A 12,734-nucleotide genomic window follows, 5' to 3' on the forward strand; every position below is an offset into this window, starting at 1 on the left:
TAGGTAGGTGATGTGTCTTCCTGCAGGTCACATAGGCAGTGTGCTGCAGAGTGAGGGACCAGAACTCTGTCTTTTGATTGGCAACTCTGAATTCTTCCTCCACATATCATTTGCTCTTGCCCTTGACTCAAAGCATGGGCATTGCGGGAAATCACTAACAAAAGGGGGAGGGAGAATCTGATAAAGGCCAAAGCTCCTTCTCCAGCTCCTGTTTGATCTGGTCTGAAACGGGAGCATCTAGAGGCAGCCTGGGGAGGACACCTCAGCTGAAAAGAGAGACTAGCCCAGGGGGACCAGGCTTCTCCACCACACACCCAATTTGATGCAAGTTTCAACCGGGGGCTGCCAGTCACATGTAGTCTTCGAAGTCATTTGTTAATCAATGAGGGGGCTTTTTTTTTTTTTGTATGTACAATCACATCTGGAAATGATCTATCCCCAAAAATTGATGTTCAGGAAGATGATTAAAAAATTCTGATTGTGCCCAAATGAGTATGGAAATGTTTATTAAGGAGCCAGGGTCTAGGGATGCCTGTGAGACACATTTTTGAATCCTCTGGGCCTGGGCATCCCTTGGGGCAAAGGGACCAAAGAGAGGATTAGCGAGGTGCTGGTTTAGTTAGTTTTGCATCCCTGGTGTGGGCAAGTACTTCCCTGCTCCCCGCTCACCCTTTGCCTGTCTTTCTGGAGCCTGAGTTCCCACTGTTTGATTCACAAACACATCACTAGCCTTGTTTCCCAGGGCGGCGGGAGGGAGGCAGGTAGGACAGCATGGTTACCACAGCGCTGGCATCGCACAGAAACACTGCGTGGGTCCTGGCACGTGGGCATTGCCACCCCTTTTCACCCTTGGGGTGGTTGTGGTGCTCTGAGGTCTTTTGAGCCTAAAGTCCCACATGACTTGCACAGGGTCATAAAACAGCCTGGGTCACTGTCTTGGGGACTGTGCTATCTATGTGTGTGCAGTGACTTGGGAAGTCTTCCAGACACCTAGAGTTGAGAGGAAGGGACCTCCTGGGCTGTCCCACCTCTCATTTCCTCAGGTCTCCCCTGTGAGTCTAGGGAAATTGTGTGTGTGTGTGGCTCTGAGGGCCGAGGAGAGGGTTCCTGGCCTCGCCCCTCAGCCAATGCCTCCGCCTCACTGACGGCCCCCACTTGGGCCCCAGTTGCCTTAGCACCTTCTTCCAGGGAGGCAGCTCTCCAGGCCCCTCAGAGATGTTCTGCTGTTTGGCCTGCCTCTGAAGAAACTAAGGAAACTGAAGACGAGAAGGAGGTGTTGACTTTCCCAAGATCTCACACCCGTTGGGGGCAGAGCTCGGACTCCTGCTCAGACCCCAGTTACACCCTTCTATGTGCCACACGGTGAGGGCATTTTCCCTGAGCCCCTAGACACCTGATAAATTTGGTGGTGCCTACTTTTTCATCCTCCAGGCAATAACTATGGAAGCTGGAATCAAATGAAAATCTGGAAGTAGGAAGAATATCTCGGGAGCTGAAGCTGCAGAAAGAACTGGCACCGAGAGCCTTTGGAAGGGAGAGGAAGGGGGCCGTGGGGCGTGGGCCCCTCGGCGCAGGTCTGCGTTTGGTCCTGTGCGTCTGGGTCTCACCTGCCCCCCAGAGCCTGTCTTCTTGGCTGGGCTGGAGATCTACGGCTTCCTTTCTGTGGCATAAACATAACATGGCGAGAGTCTTAACAGGGAGAGATGTAAAAGCAGACAAAAAGCAAAACCAAATGAAAAGAAACAACTTGGTTCCTGCCCCTCATTACAGAATTCTAGATCGATGCTTGTGAGTATCTCAGAGGGTAATTCCTCTGCCGTAAAAAGGCGAATGATCACCTGGCTCTGGGCCCTGAGGGTGGAGTGCAGCATCCAGACCTCCGAGGGGCCTAATTTCAAGGGGCACACTTTATGTTTTGCAACGTCTTGATGCTACTGAGTGGGCTGAACTTTCCTAAGTAGTTTTCTAAGGAGGAAATGGTAAATTTCCCCAATGTGCGTCAAAGCAACATTGTGTTCTTGTCTTTGGCTTCCTTGTTCTGTTCCTGGTGAGGACCGGGAGAGAGCAAGAGAGCAGTGCTGCCCCGCAGAATGACCAGCAAGGCTTCCTGTCACTGGCCGTGCCTGAGGCTCTCTGCCGTCTGTCTGGCTGTCAGGGGTAGGGACTGCGGAGGCTGGACACAGAGGACCCCTGTGAATTGCAAGGTTGGGTGGTGAGGGCAGAGAGAAGACGGATCTCGAGAGGCCTCGGGCTCTGAGGGCTGCTCCAGGCCCGCTGCTCCACACGGGCGAGAAATGCGCAGTCAGCTGAACACCCATGGCTTGGCAACGCTCTGCAAATTCCTATCTTGGGCTGAGCATTTTTGGCACACTTTGAGCTTTAGCTCAATTTTGAAAGTTGGCTTGCAGCCGACCGTGGGCCTTCCCCTGCACCGGGAGGTTGTGTATAAAGTGTCAGTCTCCTCGGGTTAGGGAGGCCGGTGTGCAGATGCTGCCCCTCCGCCCGAGCGGCTGCAGGTGCAGAGGGAGGCTGCAGGTGAGCGGTGAGCGCGATTCAAGTCAGCTCCCGGGAGGCCGGAGCTATCCCGCCAACTGGCTGCCCGCCTTGACCACTTCAGCTGATGTGGACCCGGGGCAAGGGGGCGCAAGGAGAGAGGTGATGGGTGGCAGGGACAGGAAGATGGACAGGACACATGGGGGTGCAGGAAAGAGTTGGAAAGAAAAACTGTGCCTTTGTTGAACTCATTCTGCTGGAGGCCAATGCAGTCAGTATGCTAATGGGGGTTATTCCTCTGTGCTAGGTCTTGAGTTGGGGGTGGATATGTTGTGAGATAGGACCCTTGTGAACTGGGAAAACTGGAGGTCTCTTTTAGGCTATGCACAGGCAGGTGGCCTCTGTTGAGAGTGGCTTGGTCCCACGGCGGCAGCCCTGGTGAATGACTCAAAAGCATGGAAGTTTGCCTGGAACTGTCTTCAAAGGGCCCTGTGGGTTCTGTTCATCAGTGTCACCTGTGGAATTCCCCTGGGCCCTTTTACCTGGAATGAGACCCAGCACCTGTGTGCCTGGGAATGTGTATCCCCAGCATTCAGGGCCCTGGAATGGTCAGCAGGAGTTCTTTGGGCAACGTGGGTTTTATTTATTTAGAGGTGGCTTATTAAAGCTAGATATTCCATGGAGAAGCTCAAGCCTGTGGCCTGTGCTGGGAGGGAGCGCCTTCTCCTGCAAAGACCCACTGCTGCATTGCCCACCATGCTCAGACCCTAAGAGGGGACCACCATCGCTGACCCTGCGGGCCTCCCTTTGGAGGCTTACCTGTTCTCCTGGCCATGAGAGATTTGATGTCTCTGGAAGTTACCCTGATGAAAGTCCAAGCTGGGAGGGAAGTGACAGGTTCTGAGACCCAGATACTTCAAAGAACAGAGGACGAGTCCGTGGGCCCCATGGGAGAAGTCACAGAAGCCAGCATCGGCCGATTCCCGAGGCTTTGTAGGCTCCGGGCAGAACCAGACTTGCGCTTCTGTTCTCTCCTAGGAGAGCGTCCGGCTCATAGCAGGTGCTCATTAAACATGTGTTGACGGAAAGAGGAGCACCCACCTCCACTTCTGGGCCTGTCTCAGCTCCGTGACCCGGGCTGAAGTCGGAGGCAGGGAGCCAGGGGGCTCCCACTTGTGCTCAGCCAGGGAGTGTCACTGGCCTGCACAGGAGCTCACCGGGAGCAGAGCCCTGTGACACCCTTTCGTGGGGGTTTCTGTCACTGTTCCGGGAGGGCCACCCCACGGAGGGTGACAGACCTGTGTGTCTGTGTGCATGCACATGCCTGGTGTCTTTAAACAGGTGGTGAAAGGTGAGTAGGGGTGTATGAAACATTTTAAGGGTTTATTTGAGCCTGTGAAGAGCTGGTGGAAGCAGCTACACACCAACTGGTTCAGATGCCTTTCCCCATTTTCACAGCCGGCTGGGCCTTCCTCGTGCCAGCAGGGAGAGCAGAGGTCCTCCAGTCACCGACAGTGAGCGTGGGTAACGAGGAAAGTATTCTGCCTCAGGTGAGTTAGCGTTTCCATCACGGGAGTGGCAGGATCGGGCTCGCACGTTACAAAGGGCGCTCTGTTGGCTTTGGACAGTTACTTAATCCCCCATGAAATTGGGACGACCATACTCACCCGTGTGTCCGGTTGGTGCAAGGGTGAAATGGGGTGACACCCACGCAGTGTGCCCGGCCCAGGGCAGTTGTTGATACAGGTGTCATCGTTTGTATTGTACAAGTGGCATCACCATATTACAGTGATCCCAGTTTTACATGTGGGCACATGGAAATGCGGAACAGCCCGGTGACCTTGTGAGGCCACGCACCGGCGCACGAGGGAGCTGGGATGAGATGCGGCAGCCTGGGCCCTGGAGTCTGTTCTCTCTGGGTCCCTTCGGAGGAGGGAACCGAAGGACAAAGCTCTTTTCCCCTTTGGGGACACCCGGGCTGAACGCTGGAAATTGTAAGCATGGACATTTTCCCGGCAGGAGGGGAGCCCTGAAGCTCGCCGTGGGCTGGGCGGTGGGAGAGGCCGCTCGTTCTGCATTCCACGGAGGCCACGTGCAGTTGCTTAGAAGCCTCTGGGGAGTGTCATTAATCACGGTGTGGCCCCGTGGGGACCAGCCTCACCTTGCCCTGCTTCTCCTCTCTCACTTGCTGAATTCTCACCCCCAAAGGAGGATGGCTGTCCTTTGGAGGGTGGGTTTCTGGCTCCCCCCAAGGTGTGCTGTCGGGAACAAGTGTGCCCAGAGTTGATCTGCAAGGTTTGGTTGTGCTCCTGCCAGGGACCTGGGCCTGCTGAGCTCAGAGGGGGCGAGAGGAGCGAAGCCCAGGTCTGCCAGGGAGGACGCACAGGCCACAGGGCCAGGAGAGGAGGGGCTGATGGAATGCCGGTCTCCGGGGTTTGGGGAACTGGGTTAGAGAAGCGTTTCCGAGGTGGGGGACTCTGGGAGGTGGACAGACACGATGTGGCATGTCACCAGGGAAGGGGAGGACAGGGTTGGGGGCTGCTGGCACAGCCCTGGGAGCCACATTGGCTGAACTCCTGCTCCTGCGCGGGCAGCTCCTGGTGCTGGACCACAGAGACCCTGTGAGGGATCGTTATTCACTGCCCTGTGTGCACATCGCCTCCTCGGGGAAGGACCCCAAACACTCGGAAGGCACCTGGAGGAACCGAACAACTGAGGCGGAGTAACCGGGTAGTTTCCTGCTCTGACTTCGGGGCCGGTGGAGCACAGGGAGCAGAAGAGCTGGCCAAGCTGTGGGGACGGAGGTGTGGCTTGGGCCTCAGCTAAGCCCTGTGCTGCCCCAGCTTGCACCGTCTCCGGATTCCCCTTCGGGGCCTGGTCCACGGCTGTGGGGATCCCTCGCTCCCCTCCCTCCCACCCTTTCCCCTCGGGCAGGATGAGGGCAGACACCTGGCAGTGCCAGTGGGAGGTCTCGGCCCTGGCAGGTGCCCCTCACTCATCAGCTTCTGTGGGGTGCACCCCAGCCTCACTTTGGCCTAAAGTGACCTCAAAGCAAAGACAGTGATGTTTCCTGGGAGCCAGACTGTGGAATGAAGGAGTCTCCCCCTCTTCCCCAAGGGAAGACCACAGCAACTTCAGGGGCCCTCTCTCCCCTTCCTCTCCAGAAGCGGTGAGACTTTAGGCCTGCCCGTGGGCAGCTGGGAAAGCCAGTGGAGGGTTTGTGTACCAGCCGTGGGCTCCTTCCTTCCCTCCCCCGACCAGGCCTCAGTGAGACCACAGGGTCCCACCCCGGCTCGGTGGGGGCACAGGAGGAAGGTGGCTAGACCCTCAGGGGTCCATGGGGCTTGAAACGTCAGCTCTCCTGGGGCTGCTTTATATCCCTACCTCCAGCTGTATATTTTGTTCAGAGCCGATCACATTATCCTTTAGCACTTAATTCAACAGCCATAAAAGAAGTGCTTTTTTTTTTCATCTGTTTGACCTAAGATCATGTTGGTGCCAATTTCCTTTAAAATAATTCATTACCTGTGGGCCACTGGCGTGAAATCCCAGCGGTAGCCCCGCCGACCTTCTTTCTGTAATTCCCGGCCTCCCCTAGCTCACCCTCCCCTCGGGGGGCCCTGGCCTCGGTGTTTATACACTAATGTTTTTTCTCACACATTCATTGTGCGGCTTTCCTTAATTTGGTGTCCCGCGGGCACCAGCGGGAGGCCACTCAAACATTATGTCAGTGATCTCAAAATTGAACCCCAGGGCTTTTCTCTGCCAGCGGCAGGAGCAGATGGTGTGGCACACTTTATTAACTCGAGTACCCGCGAGTTGAAAATTTCATTAGTTTGAGGGGAGGGCTAAGTCCCATCCAGAGACCTGGTCTGGAGAGATTCTTTGTGTCAACCTGACCCCTAGCAAAACGGATTATTGTTCTAAGTGAGACAAGTGACCTAATGTTCTGCCTGTTACGCACACATGGTCTGTAACCTTTTAAAATACGAGTGTGGGAAAACAGCGCATTCGGCCACATCCCGGACCAAAAATTCCTGACAGGTGGCAGCCGGGCTCTTAGCAACGGCCGAGGAGCCTGGAATTACCCAGGGGCCACTGTGGTTTTCTCAGGCCAGGTGTACGGCCGGGTCGGGGAAGGCCTGCTGCCGGGAAGGGGCCCCGCTGCTGGGCAGGGCCCACCCTTGGCCTGGTGGTGAGCGGGAAAGGGTGAAGGAGCGCCCCCTTCTGTATCCTCTGTATGGGTCCTCTCGTTCCGGCACCTTCCAGGGGGCTTGGCCACGGAACCCGGGAGACTAACAGGGAAGCGCTGGCTTGTTGGGCAAAGGCTCAGTTGACCAAGGCTCTTCTTGAGTGTTGGGTGCAACATCTCTGCTTGGAACACTTCACCTAAGGCCGCCTGCTCACCTGGGCACCACTACTCCCCGCTGTGACCTCCTGCTCTGGAACCTTTTAAAACAGCGCATTCTGCCACGTCTCCAGCCACAGATTCCCGTCCCCTGGCCGTGGGCTGTGTGCCAGAAGGAGGACATCCTCCGTTGGGCCCCGCACCTCCCGGGGCCTCCTCCGAAAACCTGAGCTGGGCCCATGCGGGAGGCAGAGGTGCCCCGGGGTGCGTGTGCCACCGGTTGGGGATGAGAGGGTGGGTGAAGGGCCGGGCCAGGCAGGAGGTGCAGTTACCACTCAGGTGTGGACGACTCGGGGAGGACCCCCAGGGGAGAAGGGATTGAGCAAGGCTTGAAGAGGCCAGAGGAGTGGGCTAGGTAAGGAGGGGTCCTTGGAAGGAGGGGGACAAGGTGTGGGTCTTGACTAAAGGATTAGCGGTGCTAAGAAGTGGTTATGATGGTCCGCAGAATATTTACTATGAATGGTCTGTGTCTGTGGCTCAGACACAGGGCAGTCCCTGGGCCGAGAGAGGGTTCCCCCTAAGAGGGCTCAGGTGGCCTTCCTGGTGTCCCTGAGGTCTCCAGGGGGGCCTGCCATGGAGGTCCACCTGGTGACAATCCCAGACCTCGTGCTGCATGCGAATGCTGGAGACCGAGAGACGTGGCCCCCGGGCCGAGCCTGGCTCTCCCTGGAGCCGCAGTGACCTGCCCTCCCAGGGAGCTGAGCAGAGGGCTGCCCTGGCCCCCGCCTTCTGACAGACACAAAGCAGAGCTGGTTGTAAAAACTTAATTAAATGAAATATTTTAACAAGAAATTCCAAGAACAGAATGCCCTGCTTGCAAGCAAGCCCTCACAGAAATAAAAGCTGACAGGAAGCGTGTGTTCTGTCCGACAACAGAATGTTTCTGCAAGAATCAAGAGAGTGCAGAGCCAGCCTGTGCAGGCCAGCGGGGTGGCCGGGCTGGTTCCGGAGTCCGAGCAGGGCAGGGCCCCAGAAAATGAGGGTATCCGGCCACCCTTGCCCACACCGCACACCTCTGCTGAGCATCACTGTGCGCCGGGCAGTGTGTGAGGCTGCCTGTGCCAGCTGCGTGAGCAACGCCTTCAGCAGCCACCAGGTGCTTCCGTGCTCCTGTGAGATTTTCAGGTGAAGAAACAGAGGCTCGGGGATATCCAGTGACTTCCTAGACTTAGGTCAAAGGTAGGACAGAGGCAGAACAGAGATCAGAGACTGGTCCCCCTGACCCCCAGGTCCAGTCTTGTTTCAACCTGACCTTCTTTTTCCACCACAAAGACGTTTTTGGCTGACCGGAGGAAGGGCCACTTCCAAGGCTGGGCAGTGCCAAAAGACCTTTGTTTGAGGGAGCACAACTAAACCAGGTCCTCACAGGGGGCTGAGTGGGAAAGGGGGGCTCACCCCCACTCTGAGGGGAGGGCCCGCAGGCTAGATGAGCCAGGCAGGCAGTGCTGGGGGGACAGACTATGTCAGGCGCAGAGGGAACATCAGACCTGAAGGAGAACAGTGGGGCTCCACAGGGGGCAGACAGATGGTCGAGGCTGACAGAGCTCCGGAGAGGGTTGGCAAGTCTTGGAAGGCTTCTTGGAGGAGGTGAGACTTGAGAGGACTCTAAATATTCCATAGAGAGTCTGGAGAGGATGTTCCAGACTCAGGGAAGGGAGGAAGCAAAGCCTGGAAGGGGTGGGGGTGAGGAAGCGTGGTGTAGAGCCAAGGGGGCCAGAGGAACCCAGGATTGGAGGTGAGAGTGGAAACTTTATCAGCTGACTCTCCAAAAAAACCTCCCTCTCAAGCATGTGTCAGCGAGAATGAGGTGACAGGAAACATCTCCTGTCCCTGTGTTGGTCTGAGGTCTCCGTGAGGAAAATGTACTGTTCAAGAGAAAAATCACAGGCCAAGATGGTGTCACTGGTGCTAAGCCCATGCGACCAAACCTAGACAATACCCAACCTGACTGCATTTTCAACCCCTCCCAGAAATACGGCTTAATCATACGGTCTGGAATTTTCTGGTCAGGTGCCAGCAAGGTAATCTGTCACCTGGGCAGGCCCTCTGCATCCCCTCCATAGGAAGAAGAGGCAATCTGCATGATGGAAATCTTTTATTATCGCCCTGGCTGGGTGGCTCAGTTGGTTGGAACCTCCTCCCATGCACCAAAAGGTTGCAGTTCGATCCCCGGTCAGGGAGTGTGTGGGAGGCAAATGATTAACATTTCTCTTTCATATTGACGTTTTTCTCTCTCCAGTTAATAATAAACGTATCTTCAGGTGAGAATTTAAAAAAAAAACACAACATTTGCATTCTCTTCTATCCAAAAGAAGATGTCTTGGCCTAAAAATAATCCTTTGTTTTCTTTTTTAAAATATATTTGATTGAATATGCTATTACAGTTGTTCCATTCAACCCCCCTTTATTCCCCTCCATCCTGCACCCCTCCTCCCGCCAGCATTGCTCCCCCTCGGTTTATGTCTATGGGTCGTACATATAAGTTCGTTGGCTTCTCCATTTCTTATACTCTTCTTAACCTCCCCCTATTTTGTACCTACTATTAATGCTTCTTATTTTCTGTACCTTTCCCCTCATTCTTCCCTCTCCCCTTCCCTGCTGATGACCCTCCATGTGATCTCCATTTCTGTGATTCTATTCCTGTTTTAGTTGTTTGCTTAGTTTTTTTTAGGTTTGGTTGTTGATAGTTGTGTTTGTTGTCATTTTACTGTTTATATTTTTGATCATCTTCTTTTTCTTAGGTAAGTCCCTTTAACATTTCATATAATAATGATTTGGTGATGAACTGTTTTAACTTGACCTTATTTGGGAAGCACTTTATCTGCCCTCCCATTCTAAATGAAAGCTTTGCTGGATAAAGTAATTTTAGATGTAGGTCCTTCCCTTTCATGACTTTGAATACTTCTTGCCAGCCCTTCCAGTCTGCACGGTTTCTTCTGAGAAATCAGCTGATAATCTTATGGGCACTCCTTTGTAGGTAACTGACTCTTTTTCTCTTGCTGCTTTTCGGATTCTCTCCTCTTTGATCTTGGGTAATGTAATGATGATGTGCCTTGGTGTGGGCTTCCTTGGGTCCAATTTCTTTGGGACTCTCTGAGCTTTCTGGACTTCCTGGAAGTCTATTTCCTTTGCCAGATTAGGGAGTTCTCCTTCATTATTTTTTCAAATTAGTTTTCAATTTCTTGCTCTTTCTCTTCTTCTGGAAACCCTATGATTTGAATATTGGAACATTTAAACTTGTCCCGGAGGTTCCTAAGCTTCTCCTAATTTTTTTTTAAAATTCTTGTTTCTTCATTCTGTTCTGGTTGGATATTTATTTCTTCCTTCTGGTCCAAACCATTAATTTGAGTTTTGATTTCCTTCCCTTCATTGTTGATTCCCTGTGCATTTTCCTTTATTTCACTTTTCAAAGCCTTCACTTTTCCCTCTATTTTGCGACCATACTCAACCAATTCTGTGAGCATTCTGATTACTAGTGTTTTGAACTGTGCATCTGATAGGCTCACTATCTCTTCATTGTTGGGTTGTATTTTTTTCTGGAGCTTTGATCTGTTCTTTCATTTGGACCATATTTCTTTGTCTCAGTGCACCTGTTATGTAGTAGGGGAGGAGCCTTAGGTATTATCCAGGGTGGGGCAACTCACATTGCTGCTTCATGGCAGTGTATGTGGGGGAGGGGTCTGAGAGGGAACAGTGCCATTTGCTCTGCTCTTAGCCAGCTTTCAGTCACTTCCCCTGCTACCCACAAGCAAATTGGGCCCTTCTAGTGCTGATTCCCAGGTGGTTTTGTGTATGTTCTAGGACCCTGTGGGTCTCTCCAACAAACTCTATGAGGCTGGGAGTTTTTCCCTCTGCTGCAACACCCACAGGTGTTTTCAATCAGAAGTTTTGAGGCTTTATTTCCCTGCACTGGATCCCCGGGTTGCTTGGTCTGTCTCACTCCCCAATTGTTCCTCCCAGTTCATCCACATGTGGAACTACCTGCTCTACCAGCCACCACCTTGCCTGATCTACCAGTTGCCAATTCACTGGGTCTGCCAGGTACTGCCTGCCCCTCCTACTGGTCTGGGTGAATGTTTACTCCTTAACTTCTTGGTTGTTGGACTTCCCTACAGTTCATTTTTCTGGCAGTTCTGGTTATTTTTTGTTTTTAAATTTGTTGTTGTCCTTCTTTTGCTTGTGCAAGGAGGCAAAGTGTATCCATCTATGTTTCCATCCTGGCCAGAAGTCCCTGTTTTCTTTGGCTAATATTTCTCTTGCCCCCACCCTTCTTCCTATGAAAACTTCCATTTGCACGACCCCTTGGAGGGCCCTTCTAATCGCTGGATGGGATGCTGTCTGATTCATCACTGCTGTGGCAGGGATGGGGGTGGGTTCTCCTCAGTAGTGGCCATGGCTCTGACATGGCTGGCTTCCCACTGGCCTGATGAAAGACTCCTGGGAGGCCAGATTTCCACCGGGGTTTCCCAGAACTCAGCAGGTCTTTCCAGAAGGGAGTAGCCTTTGAATCAGTAGACTGAGTATAGCAGGTGGCTTTCACCAGTGTGAGGGGGCATCATGCAATTTACTGAGGCCTAGATAGAACCAAAGGTAGAGGAAGGGAGAATTAGCTCTCTCCTTGAGCTGGGACATCCATTGTCTCCTGCCCTTGGACATTGGTGTGTGCTGGGTGTTGGGTTTGGATTCTGACTGGAACTTACACCCTTGGCTCCCAGATCCTTAGGCTTTCAAATGAAGACATGACGGTGCTCCAGGTTCTCCAGCTTGCAGATAGCACAGAGTAGGATTCCTCAGCCTTCATTTCCTATGATAAATCTCCTCGTATATCTCTCTATCTTTTTGGTTCTGTTTCTCTGGAGAACTTTAATACACCCATCCTTTCCCCTGCCTCTATCCACCAGGTGTGGCCTATCCTGAATCTTGAGTTTATTATTCCCTTTCTTTAAAACTATAATCCCAGAAAGCAAATTGTTTGGCTTTAGCTGTTCCTAACTTTATCGAAAGGGTATTGTGTTGCATTTAATTTTCTGGGACTTACATTTTTACTCCATATCATATTGATAAAGTTCCTGTATAGAGTTGGGTGTAATTGTAGTTTTACTGCATTCATTTTAACTTTCGTCAATACGATACAATCGATTCATCCACTCTCCATGTGCAGGCACTTGAAATGCATTGTTTTGTTCAGTCTTCATTGCAACCCTGTAACAGAAGAGGGAACCCCTTTCTGCTCCTGCTCAGAGTGCCTCACTCTATTCTTTCTGTCATGATCTCCATTTTAAAGATGAAACTGAGGTTTAGAAAGATGAGGTAACTTTCCTGAAGTTACAAAGCTCACGAATAGTGACACTTGAATTGGACCTAAGAGTTTAGAGACATATTGGCCGACCCAGGTTCCTTGACTTCAGCTCAATGGAGCTACAGGTGGTACTTTACCTTCTCCCTACTGTTCTTTCCACAATCTTCTGATGCATTGTGTAATTCCAGACACGGTCTCATGATGCAAGCTCCCAGCCAGCTAGCCCAGCCCAGGACAAGGGCCTTAGGTCTTCTGGCATTATTCTGGGTCCACTGCTCTATAAGGATCCACATGCCAGCCTGGTTGGGTCTCACGTGATGGGAGAGAAGGGAAGGAGTGGAGAGTCCACTTGGGTAGCTGAGGACTGTTGGTGGAGCTGGGCTGTTGACTGATCTTCCCTTTCCTTGGGCCACTCTCTAGTTTAGAGTCTAAACTCTGGAGGCCCCTGCTCAGTGTGGCTTTTGGTATAGTTGCAGCCCTAACCGTAGCTTAAAAACCAGAATGGGGCACAGGTTGACAGCTCATGAGCCAGGT

Source organism: Artibeus jamaicensis, unplaced genomic scaffold (assembly GCF_021234435.1).
Source record: "Artibeus jamaicensis isolate MK-2021 breed Jamaican fruit bat unplaced genomic scaffold, CSHL_Jam_final contig_465, whole genome shotgun sequence".
NCBI lineage: Eukaryota > Metazoa > Chordata > Mammalia > Chiroptera > Phyllostomidae > Artibeus > Artibeus jamaicensis.